Source organism: Denticeps clupeoides, chromosome 18 (assembly GCF_900700375.1).
Source record: "Denticeps clupeoides chromosome 18, fDenClu1.1, whole genome shotgun sequence".
NCBI classification, from domain to species: Eukaryota; Metazoa; Chordata; class Actinopteri; order Clupeiformes; family Denticipitidae; genus Denticeps; species Denticeps clupeoides.
Genome location: NC_041724.1, coordinates 18021221 through 18039129, shown reverse-complemented (window position 1 = coordinate 18039129; position 17909 = coordinate 18021221). Strand labels below are relative to the sequence as shown.

The following is a 17909-nucleotide window of genomic DNA, read 5'->3' as shown; positions in this document are numbered from 1 at the left end:
GGTGCGCATAGACCCAAAATATCTAGAAGCTGTTTACACGTTGAGAGACAAGACACCAACCACAGTGGGTGATGAAGTGAAGTGATTGTCACATGTGATACACAGTAGAACAGCACACAGTGCACACAGTGAAAATTGTCCTCTGCATTTATCCCATAACCCTGAGTGAGCAGTGGGCAGCCATGACAGGCGCCCGGGGAGCAGTGTGTGGGGACATTGCTTTGCTCAGTGGTACCTTGGCGGATCGGGATTCGAACCGGCAACCTTCTGTAGTCGAGATTCCCACATTATGCAGTCGAGATTCCCACATTTGGGGAATTCGCAGGGGTCAGCACAGCTGAAGAGCAATGGCTGAGCCTCGCCCTGGGTGAACCGCCTTCTTGATCACGATATCTCCCCTGTCTGGTAAGTATGTGCGTATGAAAGTATGTATGATGTGCGGAAAATTGTTGGATTTTAGAGCTACTATCGCTCTTATTTCTCTTGCATTGCCAAACCAATATATGATCTTCTGAAGAAGAGCTCCAATGGGGAACAGTGGAGAAAGGTGTACTGCTCTCTTCCTGAACTCCTGTGCCATGGATGCCTATTCAAATTTTGACTTGCCATTCGTACCTCATACAGATGCTTCAGACAAGGGTTCAGGTCCCATATTATACTAGAAGCAAGAGGGCAAACTTTGAGTCAAAGGGTATGGTTCAAGAACCCTCAATGTAGCTGAAAAAAACTCTAGACTCCATTTAGACTCCACTTAGCTCTCAAATGGGCAGTTTGAGAAACTGACCCCTGCGACGAGAGTCGATCCATCGTTCCCCGTCTGACATGAAACACTGGATCGGCAGGAATATTTGGATGGACTCGGAAGTGCAGTGTGTGGGGATGGTTCTTTGCTCAGTGGCACCTCAGACAGGGATTCCAACCGGCAACCTTCTCATTACGAGGCAGCTTCCTTACTCGCTTAGGTCACCATTGCCGCAAAACAAAAATGTTAAATGATCTTGATTTATTTTACAGCAAGCAGGAAGAGTTTGAGCAAGAAAGTAAGCAAAGTATTTTGCTTTCTGAAAGCATTTTTGCTAAATGAGAATATTGAATACAATACAATACAATATTTTGTTATGATGTTCAGAAATTTCTTCATAAAAATATTTTCTTACTAACACTGTGACCTTTACTCTTGCAATTATTATTTACTTTGTATTTTTACTTTGTATAGATCCTCCTGCAACCATTTATGGCACCCCTGGGTGGTGCCTTCTGCTGGCAGTGTGACCAACTCCCCTCCCTGCACTGCACAGTTTAATGGCGACCATTTAATACTGCCAGTGTAGGGGCTTCGCCGGACCATCTGCATCCGTTGGGACAAGCAGGCCCTCCTCCTGCCTGTCCCAGCTGGATCCTCATGCCATTCAGCGGGCTATGTGGCACTCCACCCCTCCAGGTCCATGCCTGGCCCGTCCTGCTTACCGGTTACTGGAGGACCCAGCTTCGTTGTTTCTCCACCCACCCTCCCCTCAAGAGGAGCAACCCGTACCACACCCCACAAAAAAAAAACTTTGGGGGAGCACCTCCCTGGCTGGACAAAAGGGTCTTTCCTGGGGTTCTGCTCCGCTGCTTGGTCGCCATCTGTTGGACACAAAGAGGGGAAGTAGGGGTGACATACAGACACCAAACACATGCACATATACACACACAGAGACAGACAAAAGAGAGGGTCTTCTGGGTCCCTCTGTGGGACTTCCTCAGGAGGCGCAGCCAGGATCATGGGAGGCGTCACCCGCTGGACACCCGCCAGATTCTGCGTCCCACACCATGGGGTCTTTCTGTAATGGATCCTGGCTGGTTCTGGGTGTGGTAGTGACCTAGGGTTTGATCTACGGCTCTGGCTTTGGCCGATCAAACTCCACTCTCAGCAGCTCCAGGAAGTCCCAGTAACCCATTCTGTCTGTCTCTCCTCATTGCCACAAGGCTGCGCCCCAGCCCCAAGCTGACCCAGTCACATGTATGAGTATGGTGGTGATCTTCTTTGCGTCTGAGACTAATGGAAGAGTAGCAAAGTACACACCACAGGATGTTAAGAAGGGTTGGCATGTTCCTTCTGCTCCAGAGAAGCATCCGGGCACAATGGGCACTTCCCACAGGAAGATGGGCACGTTGCTGGAGGGCATTGCTCCGGCCATTCCGGTCCATTTCCCCTCTGAAAAAAACGCTTTCTTGTTGAGGTTCTCACTTGCGTTGCTGCATCTGGGTTTCTCAGATTGCCCAGGGGTCAACGTCATACTGCGGTGCTCCTCGCCACGGCTCAACCCCTGTATCACTGGGAAGACACAGCTCAACCAGTACTTGGGGGTCGTATCCCAGTCGTGCCACATCTCAGTGCGGAACTCCCTGTCCCCAGTCTCGAACACTGACCGGCAAGCTGTTCCACAACTGAGGAGCTCTATATGAGAAGGATCTGCTCCCACCTGTGACCCTCTGTACTTTGGGTACCAGTAGTGACCTCGCACCCGTTGATCACAGGGGGCGTTGTGGTTCATAAGTTTACTCAGTCAAAACTATGATTTTGTAGTCAATCCTAAATTTGATGGGTAGCCAGTGGTCGAATTGGTCGAATTTTTTAGTTCTAGTTAGAACTTTATTCATGCACCTACTAGAGCATTGAGACAGTTACTTACAGTAATCTAACCTTGATTTAAAAGGCATGGGCCAAATATCTGCATCGTGCATTAAGAATGTTTGTTTTTTATTTTTGCAATATTTCTAATGTGAAAGAATGCTATCCTACTGTTATTATCTATATGCGAATCGAATGAGAAACCGGCAACAGTGAGGACACCTAGATCCTTTACTTCACTACTTAGTGAGATTTATGAGTTCCTGAGTTATGATGTAGTCAGACAGCTTATCTGGCTGCTTGAGACCCAAGTACAAAAGCTTCTGCCTTATCAGGGTTTAACACAAGAATGTTGTGGAGCAGCCACTGTCTAATGTCATTCTGTCAGGATTGGCTCCAGGTGATTTTGCCAGCTGTAGCCAATCCGGACAGCAGTTAAAAGCCTGTGGATCCGCCCCTCTGCAGCGACGGCATTTTGGTGAACTCTTTTGTGAACTTTGCTGCTCTTCACTCCCTTTCAGACGGCTCATTTGCAAAAACTGTCACTGGGCAAGTTCGGGGATGCATTTGCAGGCATGCTTGAAGTGAGGGGACAGGTCATCGGACTGGGAGAGGACACTGGACAGCTGGGGAGGAGGATCGATGGTGCTTGGCTGGTGAGAACGAGGCAGTAGGTGAGTTGCACCTACGGCGAGGAGAGAACACTGGCTCCATGGGGGGTGGTGGGGAAGGAGGTGAGGGAATGAGGATGGACTGGAGGACATCTGGGATGGCAATAAGGTGTGGTAACATGGGAGATCATCTTGTCAAAAGGGGCAGGCAAACTCAAAATCAATGGCAGGCGAAGGTCGTGATCACAAGGCAAAATCCATCAGGCGATTGTGGTAACAAAAGGGGCAGGCAAGGCTCGAGGTCAGGGACAGGCAAAGGTCGTGGTCATAGGTAATAATCAGTCGGGTGTGGGTAAATAAGGCTAGCGTCTCTGGGAATAAATTCATCAAAAAGCAGGCAGCGTCTTCTCGGGGTCACTTGGCTTTTATACTCTGCACTGGCCACACTCACTTCCGTTTCTGGGTCGCAGTCTCCCCAGCGGGTCTGGTGCTCTCTGGTGGGCTGGAGTTGTATTGGCCGTGACAGAAGATTATTTTCAATAGTAATATCGACATAGCTGTTTGTTATGCTTTTAATCTTTTCTCTATTCGTAACGGTTTTATGAATTTTTTTTTAATCCTAAAATTGTCACTACTATAATGATATTGAGTGGTAGTATCCGTTTTTGTCTTATTCATGGTTAGTTTGGTGTTAAACAGGAATTTTTGTTCTTGTCTATTAAAGAGGAGAGATTGTATGCTGTAAATAGGGAACATGTGTTTTACGTCCACCTGCAACTTGTGTAGTTGTGTAAGTCAATATGAGTGTGAGTGTGTGTATCACAATTCAAATTGGAGACCAGACCTCAGAGAAAGGTGAGCTGTATGCAGAATGCATTGTTGATTTGGTTCAGATTTAGAGTCATGAAAAATAGTGAATGCTCTCTCAGATCAGCACATCCCACAAGTGTAAGGAGATATTGTGGAAAAAATTAAATGGGCCATGTTGTGCATTGGGACCTGTTCCACAATGTGTTTGCATCTAACATTGTTTCATTGACTAGTGATTTAATAATTTCTGAGTAATAAGCAAAAAAGTTATGTTTCTCATCTTTAAAGCTAAATTTAAAAGATTATTGCATTCCAGACACATCTTTCATTCTTTCCTGCATTCTGTTGAAATGGACATCCTCAGAGACCAACCAGTAAGTGTTTCTGTAAATCCTCTGTAGTCCTCTAAGTGTGAAGATCCACACAGGTTCCAAAGAAGCATCAGCAGAGGTATGAGATTTCTGGTTGTCTGATGAAAGCTTGAAAGCCGCAGCACTGATCCCTCTAGAGATCAGAAATATTTAGTGCTGACAACGAGGAGGGTGTAAGTGCCATTCTTGTTCAAAAGTATAGTCAACACATTATACTGGTAAGTTTACACATTTTATCATTTTAAAGAACTTGGCATAGAACCGAAAAACAAAAATGAGATGAAACAAGACTTTGGTGTACAAATTTTAGGATTTTCTCAAATTTTCACAGGGTCAAAGTATCACTTAACAAATTATATGCATATAATGATGTAATGACTGGCCACTTTTTCCCCAAACAACTATGGTGTACTAAAGGAAAAGATCTTGATAATGAGCCTTAAATAATGATTTTTTTTTTATCATTAGGACAAAGTAGTAATATTGCTACCCCAATTAAAAATGAATAATGATGAACCACCACATAATAATGAAGTCTCACAGAATAATGAAGTCCCACAGAATGGGGGAGGAGGGCGCTACAGATTTCCATAATGGTAACTTGACAGGTAAGAATAATTAAAGCTGTAGGGATTCAGACATATACAATAACTTAAAATTACAATGTGTGTGTTGCTGTAGATGATTGTCTTGCATATGCCTTGATAATGTGCCATTTATTACCATTATATTTTATGGTTTACTTTAATTTCAAGCTTTCAGATACAATTGCAAGTAATTTATTCTTATGAAAATATAAATGGTAGGGTTTACATTGATAAAATTGATAAACCTTGAAATACTGACCTTTATCTTTACTTGTAATGTCATGAATAATTTCATGAAAACAGAAGAACTGTTAAGGTGTTTTCAAGGTCACTATCTCAACAGGTTCTGGTTGTCATCTAGATTGATCAGCAATGGGTGCACTAACCATGATGCAGTCATGACTGTGCCCATTTAGAAAATGTTCCAATCCCGAAATGCTAAGGTGCCACTGAGATGCCACTGAGCAAAGCACTGTCCCCACACACTGCTTCCCAGGCACATTTCATGGCTTACCACTGCTCACCAAGGGTGATGACTTAAATGCAGAGGACCCATTTTGTTGTGTGCACCATGTGGTGTGCTGTGTTTCACAATGACAATCACTTCACTCTCACTTTCGTTCTCTCATGTCTGTGTCAGTTCTTGTATGTTGCTTATCTACTGTTGCATTGTATTTTGCAACTTGCAGCACAAGGTTTTGCTGATGTTCAGGTGATGTCACATCCAGCCAAGGGGGCGCAGTATGGGGCTTTAACACCAAGGGGGCTGTTGGAGTGTCTTTATGTTCCTTGCTACTTTTGTTTTATATTAAAAAAACCCATTTCACCCCCCATCATGTTGTGCGCTGGTGTCTGTTCTTTTTTTAGTACTGTGGCGGTAAAAATACTCACCCATGTTAATTTGTCTGAAAACGCTGTTGAAAAACTAATCCAGAGAATTAATTCAGAAGGATAAAATATTAAGTAAGTACCCCTCCGGACAGCAGGGCGTAAATCACGCAAGTGAACTTCCGTGGCGACCCGCCGACCTCCCCCACGACCTGGGCACCACTCACCGGTCCGCGTTCAGAACCGCTTCTCCCCCCTCAGCGAGGCATCCGCTGGGTCCTACAGTCCACCGGCTCATTGGCGACTCTATAGTTAGAAACGTGAGGATACCGGCACCAGCGAATAAAACCCTGTGTTTTCCTGGAGCCAGAGCGCTCGACATCCGCGCAAATTTAAAATCGCTGGCAAAGAATAACCGCAGGTACTCTAGTATAGCGATTCACGTCGGCGCTAACGACATCCGGCTACGCCAGTCGGAAATAACTAAAGATAATTTTATAGAGATGCTTGAACTGGCTAAAACGATGTCGGATACAGTAATCTGCTCTGGCCCATTACCGCAGTTTCGGCGTAGCGACGAGACCTGTAGCTGCTCCTCGACATAAATCGCTGGTTGTCGGAGTGGTGTCCAAAAAATAAAGTGGGCTTTATTAATAACTGGCCAATATTTCGGGGGAAGCCTGGTCTTTTTGGGCGAGATGGCATCCACCCCAACAGTCCGGCTAAACCGAGTGTCTGCCATGTCCGCCACCCAGTGTGTACAATATTGACACTGTGTTTTTACCTCACTCTATTAAAACAAGAGATTCCTTCAAGAAACATTAATAATAAAACTCAGAAATATGCTGACTCTGTGTCTGTTCCACGGGCTGGACGGGGTGTCTGTTTCAGCAACTTACTACCCGTTACGATCATTCTGAACCTACCACCAGCACCCCCGATAAAAGAATATGATTATTTAATGTTAGATCCCTTACACGTAAAACGCACATTGTCAGTGAAATTATTACAAATCATACAAATACATACAAATTATTACATATACTGTGCCTGACCGAAACTTGGTTAAACCAAAACAAATTTGTAGCATTAAACGAGTCTAGTCCTCCTGGATACAGCTGCGTACACCAACCTTGCTTAACTGGAAGAGGAGGTGGCGTCGCAGTAATTTATAAGGATATCCTCGGTATAACTCATAAACCTGGAAATGGATTTAACTCTTTTGGAATTCTACATACCAATATAACTCATGTAGTCTCACAAAATAAAAATCCTAAATTCAGTCCGTTGATTATTATTTACAGAACCCCTGGACCTTATTCTGAGTTTCTTAGTGAATTTACAGATTTTGTCTCCAACTTAGTTGTATCTGCCCTAACTGTCGGCAACTTTAACATCCACTGTGATAAATTAGAAGACTCACTAAGAACAGCATTCCTGTCTTTATTAGACTCAGTTGGAGTTAACCAACATATAACAGGACCTACTCATGAAGGTGGTCACACGCTCGATCTAGTACTGACCTTCGGTTTAAATATAGAAGATATAGTTACTCTTCCGCAATCTGAAATGATCTCAGATCATTTCCTCATCACTTTTAAAATATGTATCAGACACAGGAAACTCAACCCCCCCTCATTATAGAGACAAAAAGACAATTACATCAAGTACGTCACAGAGGTTATTAATACCTTACCAGATTTATCAATGCTGACAAATTCACCGTCAAACCCTGCTGAACTCGACCAAGCGACACAAATGTCTAGAATTAACACTGCGTAGTACGTTAGATAAAGTCGCTCCCCTCAAAAGGAAGATAGTAAGAGATAAAACGTAATTCCTTGGTATAATGATCACACACGCTCGCTTAAGAAGACCACCCGGAAATTAGAACGTAAATGGCGTCAAAGTAAATTAAACATATTCCGAATAGCGTGGAAGGAGAGCCTACTTAACTATAAGAAGGCTCTTAGAGCGGCTCGATCAACATATCTGTCCTCATTAATAGACAAAAACAAAAATAATCCCAGATTCCTGTGTAACACTATAGCCAAACTAACCAGGAATAAGACAGAAACGGATACTACCACTCAATATCATCATAGTTGCGATGATTTTATGAATTTCTTTTATAGTAAAATAGTCGCGAATAGAGAGAAGATTAAAAGCACAACAAATAGCTCCGCCGATATTTCTATGGAAAATAATATTCATATAGCTGACCACCGATTAGAACACTTCAACCTTATTAAAGAGCATGAATTAATTAAATTAATCTAGGCGTCAAATCAATGTACTTGCGCTTTGGATCCGATTCCAACAAGGTTCCTTAAGTAAATAGCACCTGATATTATAAATTCTATCCTCAAAATTGTTAACTCGTCGCTTAGCACCCTCCACGTACCAAGTTCATTCTAGGTAGAAGTCATTAGACCCCTGATTAAAAAGCTTGATCTTGATCGCAGTCAGCTTTCAAATTATAGACCGATATCCAACTTTACGTTTGTATCAAAAATCTTAGAAAAAGTCGTAACCCAGCAGCTCAGCGCATACCTAGACAGCAACAATATCCACGAAGTATATCATACGGGATTTAGACCTCATCATAGCACTGAGACAGTGCTGGTTAAAGTGGTTAATGACCTGCTGTTGGCCTCTGATCAGGGACGCATCTCGCTGCTTGTCCTGATTGATCTGAGTGCAGCGTTTGACACTATCGATCACACTATTCTCCTTGCCAGATTAGAGAATGTTATTGGTTGGACAGAAATGATCTGAACCATTCAAGGACTGTTCCCTTAATCTCAATATCAGTTTGTGGACATCAATGGTGTTTCGTCTTCACATAGTAAAGTAGAGTTTGGTGTTCCACAAGGTTCTGTCCTAGGTCTGTTACTTTTTTCCCTATACATGTTACCTTTAGGTGACGTCATCTGCAAACATGGTATTAGCTTTCATTGCTACGCTGACGACACTTCCAGCAATGCCAGATCAGAGGCAGCAGCTGAACAAAATAGAGAATTGTCTGAAGGACATTAGACAGTGGATGCTCACCAACTTTTCCTGTTAAACCCTGAGAAGACAGAAGCTCTTGTACTTGGGCCTCAAGCAGCCAGGCATAAGCTGGCTGACTACACCATAACCCTGGATAACCCTTCTATTTCACCAAGTATTGAAGTAAAGGATCTAGGTGTCATTATTGATGCAGGACTCTCATTCAATTCGCACGTAGATAAGGTCACAAGGATAACTTTCTTTCACCTTAGAAATATTGCGAAAATAAGAAATATCATTTCAATGCATGATGCAGAAAAGTTGGTCCATGCATTTATTACATCAAGGTTAGATTACTGCAATGCATTACTGTCTGGATGCTCTAGTAGGTGCATGAGTAGACTCCTGCTAGTACAGAATGCTGCAGCCAGAGTTCTAACTAGAACCAGGAAATTTGACCACATCATCCCAGTCTTACAATCACTGCACTGGTTACCCATCAAATTTAAGATTGACTACAAAATCCTACTTTTGACCTATAAAGCTCTAAATGGTCTCGCCCCGCAATACCTGAGTGAACTTTTAGTTCTTTTATGACCCACCATGCCCCCTTCGATCAATGGGTGCAGGGTCACTAATGGTACCAAAAGTACAGAAGGTCACAGCTGGAAGCAGATCCTTCTCCTATAGAGCACCGCAGTTGTGGAATGGCTTACCTGTCAGTGACCGGGTCAGACACAGTCTCAAATCTGTTTTCTCTGGCTTTTTGTTAAAGTCCTAGACACTCATTTCACTTCGCTTTGACACAGTGTCAATTATAAAGTCCAGTTTATCACAGAGTCCCCCTGTTAGACTCAGACACAGACAAAGTTAAATTCACCCAGGTTAGGCTGTCCTAGTTAGGGTACCGGGCGACTGTAGCACCAATATACCACTATCACCACATATTTCAGTACTGGTCGTACAGTGCAACTGTCTGCCGCTGCTTCTGTTTGTTTTCTCCGAGACATGGAATCAAGCACCCAGACGACTTTTCTGTGGAGTTTTTCCTTGTGTACAGAAGGGTCAAAGCCCATTGAGACACACTGTATGTGATTTGGGGCTATATAAGAAGTAAATGTTGTTGTTGTCGTAATTAACCTGTATACATACATTTGACAACAATTCATATAAATTGTATTTAGGCATGTTGAAACTATTTTGCCATATACAAACAAAGGCTCAAACAGGAAGTTCCGGTTCAGAGGGAGGTGGTATGCCGGACCAATCGGTGGCCGCTTTTTAGGACACACTGTATGATGTAGACTGGGACATGTTCCAAAACACATCGACATGTTTACGGAAGCGGTTGTGAGTTTCATTGGGAAACTAATGAACGATATCGGGCAGAAAATGATTGTAAGAACATTTCCTAATCAGAAGCCATGGGTGGATAAACCCTCTGCAGCGTCCAAACCACTGTAGAGATTGTCATTTCCCATCTCACCCACCTGGACACTCGAAACGGAAATGTTAAAATGCTTTTCATTGACTATAGTTTGGCATTTAACACGATAATCCTTTCCAGAGTCACCACCAAGTTGGTGCACCTGGGACTCAGCTCATCTCTCTGTCAGTAGATCTCCAACCTCCTAACTGTGAGACCACAGGCAGTAAAGATGGGTGGACATGTCTCAGCCAGCATCACTTTCAGCACTGGAGCCCCCCAGGGCTGTGTTTTGAGCCCTGTGCTGTACTTTCTGTACACATACAACTGTGCAGCCACTACAAACTCCACCACCATCATTAAGTTTGCTGATGACACTGTTTGGTAAGCCTGATCTCTGACAACGACAATACAGCCTACCTGGGAGGAGGTTGGCAATCTGGAGAATTGGTGCCAGTGGAACAATCTCCAGCTGAAAGTCAGCAAGACGTCAGCAAGACGTGGAAAGGAACTACCAGACCCCTGTCATCAACAGGAGCCCAGTGGAGAGAGTGGACAGCTTACGATACCTCGGTATCAACACTGCGGTGAAAAAGGCCCGGCCCGGCCCGGCTCACAATTTTGTCAACAAGGATTGACAACAAGGATGGTCAACAAGAATTGATTGCATACCAGAGTGAATTGCAGAGGTCTTGAAAAAAAGGGCCAACACTGCAAATATTGACTCTTTGCATAAACTTGATGTAATTCTCAATAAAAGCTTTTGAAACTTATAAAATGCTTGACCAAAATATCTAAAACTACTGAAGCAGCAAACTTTGTGAAAAACATTATTTGTGTCATTCTCAAAACTTTTGGCTACAATTGTATAAAGAGTGCTTTGGGCATTCTGCTTCACCATTTAAAGAGCAGCATCTCAGACAGTTGGTTAAGATTACCTCCCCTTTCTCATGCTTTGTCCACCCAGAGATTTTACCACCCCTTCCCTAATAAAGGGACTCCACCAACCGTCATGGCTCGAAAAAGTGTGAAGCATTGTAGTTGCTCAGAGATTGGATGTAAAATGAGCACAAATATATAGATTTTTTTGGTCCATCATGCAAGACTCTGAAGAACCAGTGGGTACATTTAAAAAAAAAAAAATGCAAATCCTGTAACTCTGCACTATGGCTGAATTTTGGCAAGGGACTTCAGATATAGTATTAGGGGACCACTAAAACCAACATAAAAGAAAAAAACATTTTCATAATAGGGAACCTTTTAATGTGCACTTAAGAATTCAAGAGTCACCACAGATTTATCCGTCCTTGAAATAGATGCTTTATAAATGAAAAAACAACAATTTCTGAAATGCCAAGGGGACACTCTACAAACCAAAGGGTATTTGATTCACCTCACAGAACCCTGAGTGCTGAAAGCTATTTTATGCTTATACTTGACCTAAGTCCTCTAGTGTATCCTCAGTCCCTAGCAACAGAAAAGCATTTGTGGTTCCACAAGTTCCTGGTCCCTGAGGCCACAGCTATTTTGTACTCGATAAATCAAGTTTTGCTTGCATTTAGTCCACCGTTTAACCAGCATCTGCACTTGGGTTAAATTCAGTACCCATAACTTTTTTTCAGCCATAAACTTTATGATTTCATTGTAAGATCAAACAGGCTGCACAATTGGACATGTTCCATGAAAAAGAGCAAGTGTAAGTGGAGGTCCTTGTAAATCAGCTGGGGCAAATGGAAGAGATATTTAAATGTTGTTGGCCTAAGGTACTGTGTAGTTTATTTAAGTGCTTTCAGTTCAGCAAAATGCAAACTCTCCACAGATGTATAATTTGTATAATATAAAAAAGCACTGTATTTATCTGATGTTACCTGGACATAAAGAGGCATGGCACAATAGAGATTACAAGAACATACAGTTTGTAATTTATTAACACAGGTAGGTTACTATTGCAGTTATATGTAAATATTCTTTGTAAAAAAAAACAAATAAAAAAAGACAAAGGGATGGAGGAAGAAAGGCCCAGAAGCTGGAGGAGAACCCCCAAGCCCCGATGGAGGTGGAAAGAAGAGAGCGCAGCCCACAAAAGAACCTTTAATTATACTAAGTTTTCTCAAAAAAGTTGGCACACACCAATCAGATTGTGCTTTGATGTTTCTGCCTAGTCTAAACAGATACAGGAAGAATGACCAGATACAGGTCATTCACCCTGCAACAAGACTCTCTCGTCATGGCACCTCAAGCCATTTGCTGACCTTTTGGCTTGCTTGAGCAAGGCCACAGCTTGATAAAGATACAAGAAGGGAATCTTCATTAAAGATAAAGCATAAAATGTGGTGGACCAGGAATTTCCCATTTTACAAATGACTGTACACATATGACTGCAGAGGCTTTGATTGGTGTGCAGAAGATCTTTGGGGGTGCAGTCTCTTTTATCTTCAGGATAGAGTTCAGATTCTTCAAAGACAACAAAGACTTAAAGTGACATGTGAAAGCTTCCCCTGTTTTCCCTGTAACAGCAAATAAATTGCTTGTAGCTTTAATGGTTTTGAAAATGATAAATAGGACCCTTCACAACTATATTATTCCAGTCAAAGGTGCATGAAGTGATGCTTGTAGTTGTTGACTGTGAACCACATTTTCAAGAATTAAGCAGCAAAATTTCTCAGCATTCATGTTTGATCAGCCCAGCAAGATGCAAAAAGCATTCAGCTGAGTCTTTTCTTCCTACCTTGTCCTGCATAAATCATCTTTGTTTTGTCTCTCCCAAATGAATGTTTCATTCACTGTGGGCAGGTAGTAATTAGGCTACAGCTGTCACAAAAACATCAAAGAAGCACAACACATTTTTAGAAGCATGTCAGCCAAAGTTATAGTTCAGTTTGTTAGCCGCTGTCCCATCACCAGTCCCACAGGAGGCCCATGTCTGCCCACAAGGACGCCATGGCCATGGTTGGCATCCCATATTATAATTTGGCAGAGTCATCTTGTCCACTGGCCGCTCATCATTATCCCCCTGTTGCTGACAGCCTTTATTCTGATTGACCCAGTTTTAAGATGATAACCTGTTTCTCTTCACACTTCTTTGGGTTTACCAGGGCAGTTAAGGAAGCGGCCCCATAATCAGGTTCCGCCAAGGTGCCACTGAGTTGCACTCACACCTATTAAGAGTTATTAATCCACAACCCTCCATTCAAACAAAGACCTTGCAAGCTTAAGGCTCCAACAGTGGAGTGGTGCAAAGAATGTTGCCTTGCTTACAAATGTTCTTTTACATACAAGACAACTGCATAACCTTACAAATGATATTCATCCCTGCTGATCTCACAGCTATTTTTAGTTTTTTTTTTTTTTTTCTTCCTCAGGCTTCCTTAGACTTGTTTAATGTAACAGAGCACATTGAATTTACTGCATGTGTGCCAATTCTCTGAAACAAGAAAACAGGACAAATCTGATTTTTTATTTCTATTTGTGAATACAATGCATTGCATGTGAAGAAATTATATCTAATCAAGTTTGTTCAGTTTTCAAAATAATGTCAGGATATAATCCACTTGCTTAAATTTGTATTTGTGCAAATGTTCAATTTCCAAAGAAACTATTATTAAATGTATATTGACGTTTACCTGAGAAAATAATCTGTTATTCTATCTTTGGTAAAATATATTTGATTTCATATGTCATTTACTTATATTTTTATAGCTGATATATAATTTTACTTAACACATTGTTTGGCCCATTTCACATCATTTTAACATGCAGATATGGTTCCTGCTTCCTCTAACTTTCTCTTCTGAGCTCAGGGATACGCTGCCCTGCAGGCATCTAATTACTTTTGGGCCACCAGCATCCATGGGAATTGGCATTCCATCTATAGCCCCCCTCACATCGCTCCTTATTATCAAAACGAGGCACTGTCTGTTGGAACTATACCCTGCACTGTGAGATCTGGGAAACTGAAAGTCATAAACATCTAGCCTGCTTTCAAATTGCATTTTTTTTCTTTTCTTTTGGGCAGCAAGTAGTCTTCCAACGACAAATTATACAATTATTTATTTACTTCCCTGACACCCACTACATTAGAGGGTACTCTAACATCCACACAAAGCGCCTGCAATTTAATAGCATATCTTCATTTAACATTGTCAGGATTGAATGCAGCTGGGCTCATCACCTGTACCCAATCTTGACAATACTTAAAACCCGGTGATTTTCGCCCCTTTGGAATCTCCGGCATTTTTGTGAAATTGACTTTGCAACCGTGTATGTGTTCGGCCACCACGCCATTGTTTATTTGTTTATTGTTTATTTCGTGACAAACATTTACATAATTTATCAAATGCCCTTATCAGGAGACTTACAATCAGTAGTTACAGGGACAGTCCCCCTGGAGCAACTTAGGGTAAAATGTCTTGCTCAGGGACACAATGGTAGAAAGTGGGATTTGGGTCTTCTGGTTCATATGCAAGTGTGTTTCCCACTAGGCTACTACCAACAACTAGGCTACTTCCACCATGACCACAGCTATCAGTGATTACCAGCTCAAAAAGGTCTAAGGTAACTATACGAGGAATTCAAATAACAGAGAAGTATCCTATCCACTATACTGCATGTGCACTTGCTAAATATGTGGTAATAGAGCACAACAACTTTGCACAACAACTGTTTGGTGTGTTTGGCGCGAGCCTGTATTACGTCCAAGGACTTCCTGAACCACCTCAGAATTAATCGCCAAAAAAAACGTAAGTTATGGCTCCTTCGCTAATTCCGTGTGCAGTGTGTGAGATGTACAGCTTGACGAACTCCGTCAGTAGTGAGGATTTCACCTGTGGGAAGTGTAGGAGACTAGTAGAAATGACAGAGAGAATAGCCGAGCTAGAGGAGCGCATCCGAAATTTATATTTAATTAGGGAAACAGAAGTCTTAATTGACTCTTTTCTAGTCCCGGACGCGCACCAGCCCAGTCAGCCGGTGAGTGTGTCTACCCCGGCGCCGGTACCAGTAGCGCCCTCCGGACAGCAGGGCAGTTGGGTGACGGCTCGGCGTAAATCACGCAAGCGAGCTTCCGTGGCGACCCGCCAAGCTCCCCCACCACCTGGACACCACACACCGGTTCGCGTTCAGAACCGCTTCTCCCCCCTCAGCGAGGCATCCGCTGGGTCCTACAGTCCACCGGCTCTAGTCATTGGCGACTCTATAGTTAGAAACGTGAGGATACCGGCACCAGCGAATAAAATCCTGTGTTTTCCTGGAGCCAGAGCGCCCGACATCCGCGCAAATTTAAAATCGCTGGCAAAGAATAACCGCAGGTACTCTAGTATAGCGATTCACGTCGGCGCTAACGACGTCCGGCTACGCCAGTCGGAAATAACTAAAGATAATTTTATAGAGATGCTTGAACTGGCTAAAACGATGTCGGATAAAGTAATCTGCTCTGGCCCATTACCGCAGTTTCGGCGTAGCGACGAGACCTGTAGCTGCTCCTCGACATAAATCGCTGGTTGTCGGAGTGGTGTCCAAAAAATAGAGTGGGCTTTATTAATAACTGGCCAATATTTAGGGGGAAGCCTGGTCTTTTTGGGCGCGACGGCATCCACCCCAACTGGGCGGGCGCCACTCAGTTGTCTAAAAAATTGGCTCATAGTCTTATAACCAAAAAACAAAACTGACTCGCCAGAGCCGAGACCAGGCAGCAGACAGACCGGCTAAACCGAGTGTCTGCCATTTGCGTAGAGCCGCCACCCAGCGTGTACAATATTGACACTGTGTCTGTACCTCGCTCTATTAAAACAAGAGATTATACAAGAAACATTAATAAAACTCATAAATATGCTGACACTGTGTCTGTTCCACGGACTGGGCGGGGTGTCTGTTTCGGGAATTTACTACCCGTTACTATCACTCCTTCTGAACGTACCACCAGCACCCCCGACATAAGAATAGGATTATTAAATGTTAGATCCATTACACCTAAAACGCTCATTGTCAATGAAATGATTACAGATCAGGGGTTCGATGTACTGTGCCTGACCGAAACTTGGTTAAAACAAAACGAATTTATAGCATTGAACGAGTCTAGTCCTCCTGGATACAGCTATGTACACCAACCTCGCTTAACTGGAAGAGGAGGTGGCGTCGCAGTAATTTATAAGGATAACCTCGGTATTACTTATAAACCCGGACAAGGATTTAACTCTTTTGAGATTCTACATACCAATATAACTCATGTAGTCTCACAAAATAAAAATCCTAAATTCATTCCATTGATTATTATTTATAGACCCCCTGGACCTTATTCTGAGTTTCTTAGTGAATTTACAGATTTTGTCTCCAACTTAGTTGTATCTGTGGATAAAGCCCTAATTGTCAGCGACTTTAACATCCACTGTGATAAATCAGAAGACTCACTAAGAACAGCATTCCTGTCTTTATTAGACTCAGTTGGAGTTATCCAACATGTAACAGGACCTACTCACGAAGGTGGTCACACACTCGATCTTGTGTTGACCTTCGGTTTAAATATAGAAGATATAGTTACTCTTCCGCAATCTGAAATGGTCTCAGATCATTTCCTCATCGCTTTTAAAATATGTCTCAGACACAACAAACTCAATCCCCCTCGTTATAGAGACAAACGGACAATTACATCAAGTACGGCACAGAGGTTTATTAACACCTTACCAGATTTATCAACGCTGATAAACTCACCGTCAGACCCCGCTGAACTTGACCAAGCGACCAAATGTCTAGAATTAACACTGCGTAGTACGTTAGATATAGTCGCTCCCCTCAAAAGGAAGATAGTAAGAGATAAAAACTTAATTCCTTGGTATAATGATCACACGCGCTCGCTTAAGAAGACCGCCCGGAAATTAGAACGCAAATGGCGTCAAAGTAAATTAAACATATTCCGAATAGCGTGGAAGGAGAGCCTACTTAACTATAAGAAGGCTCTTAGCGCGGCTCGATCAACATATCTGTCCTCGTTAATAGACAAAAACAAAAATAATCCCGGATTCCTGTTTAAAACTATAGCCAAACTAACCAGGAATAAGACAGAAACGGATGCGACCACTCAATATAATCATAGTAGCGATGATTTTATGAATTTCTTTAATACGAAAATTGTCGCAAATAGAGAGAAGATTAAAAGCACAACAAATAGCTCCGCCGATATTTCCATGGAAAATAATCTTCTAATTGACCACCGATTAGAACGATTCAACCCTATTAAAGAGCATGAATTAATCAAATTAATCTCATCATCAAATCAATGTACTTGCGCTTTGGATCCGATTCCAACAAGACTCCTTAAGCAAATAGCACCCAATGTTATAAATTCTATCCTCAAAATTGTTAACTCGTCGCTTAGCACCGGCCACGTACCAAGTTCGTTCAAGGTAGCAGTCATTAGACCCCTGATTAAAAAGCCGGATCTTGATCGCAGTCAGCTTTCAAATTATAGACCGATATCCAACCTTCCGTTCATATCAAAAATCTTAGAAAAAGTTGTAGCCCAGCAGCTGAGCACATACCTAGACTGTAACAATATCCACGAAGTATATCAATCAGGATTTAGACCTCATCATAGCACTGAGACAGCGCTGGTTAAAGTGGTTAATGACCTGCTGTTGGCCTCTGATCAGGGGCGCATCTCGCTGCTTGTCCTGC

At 42.6% G+C, this 17909-nt stretch overlaps 1 pseudogene; it reads right to left on the bottom strand.

Moving 5' to 3' along the window:
* Positions 1-277: 277 nt before the first annotated feature.
* LOC114768666 (uncharacterized) lies at positions 278-413 on the bottom strand (annotated as a pseudogene).
* Positions 414-17909: the final 17496 nt, after the last annotated feature.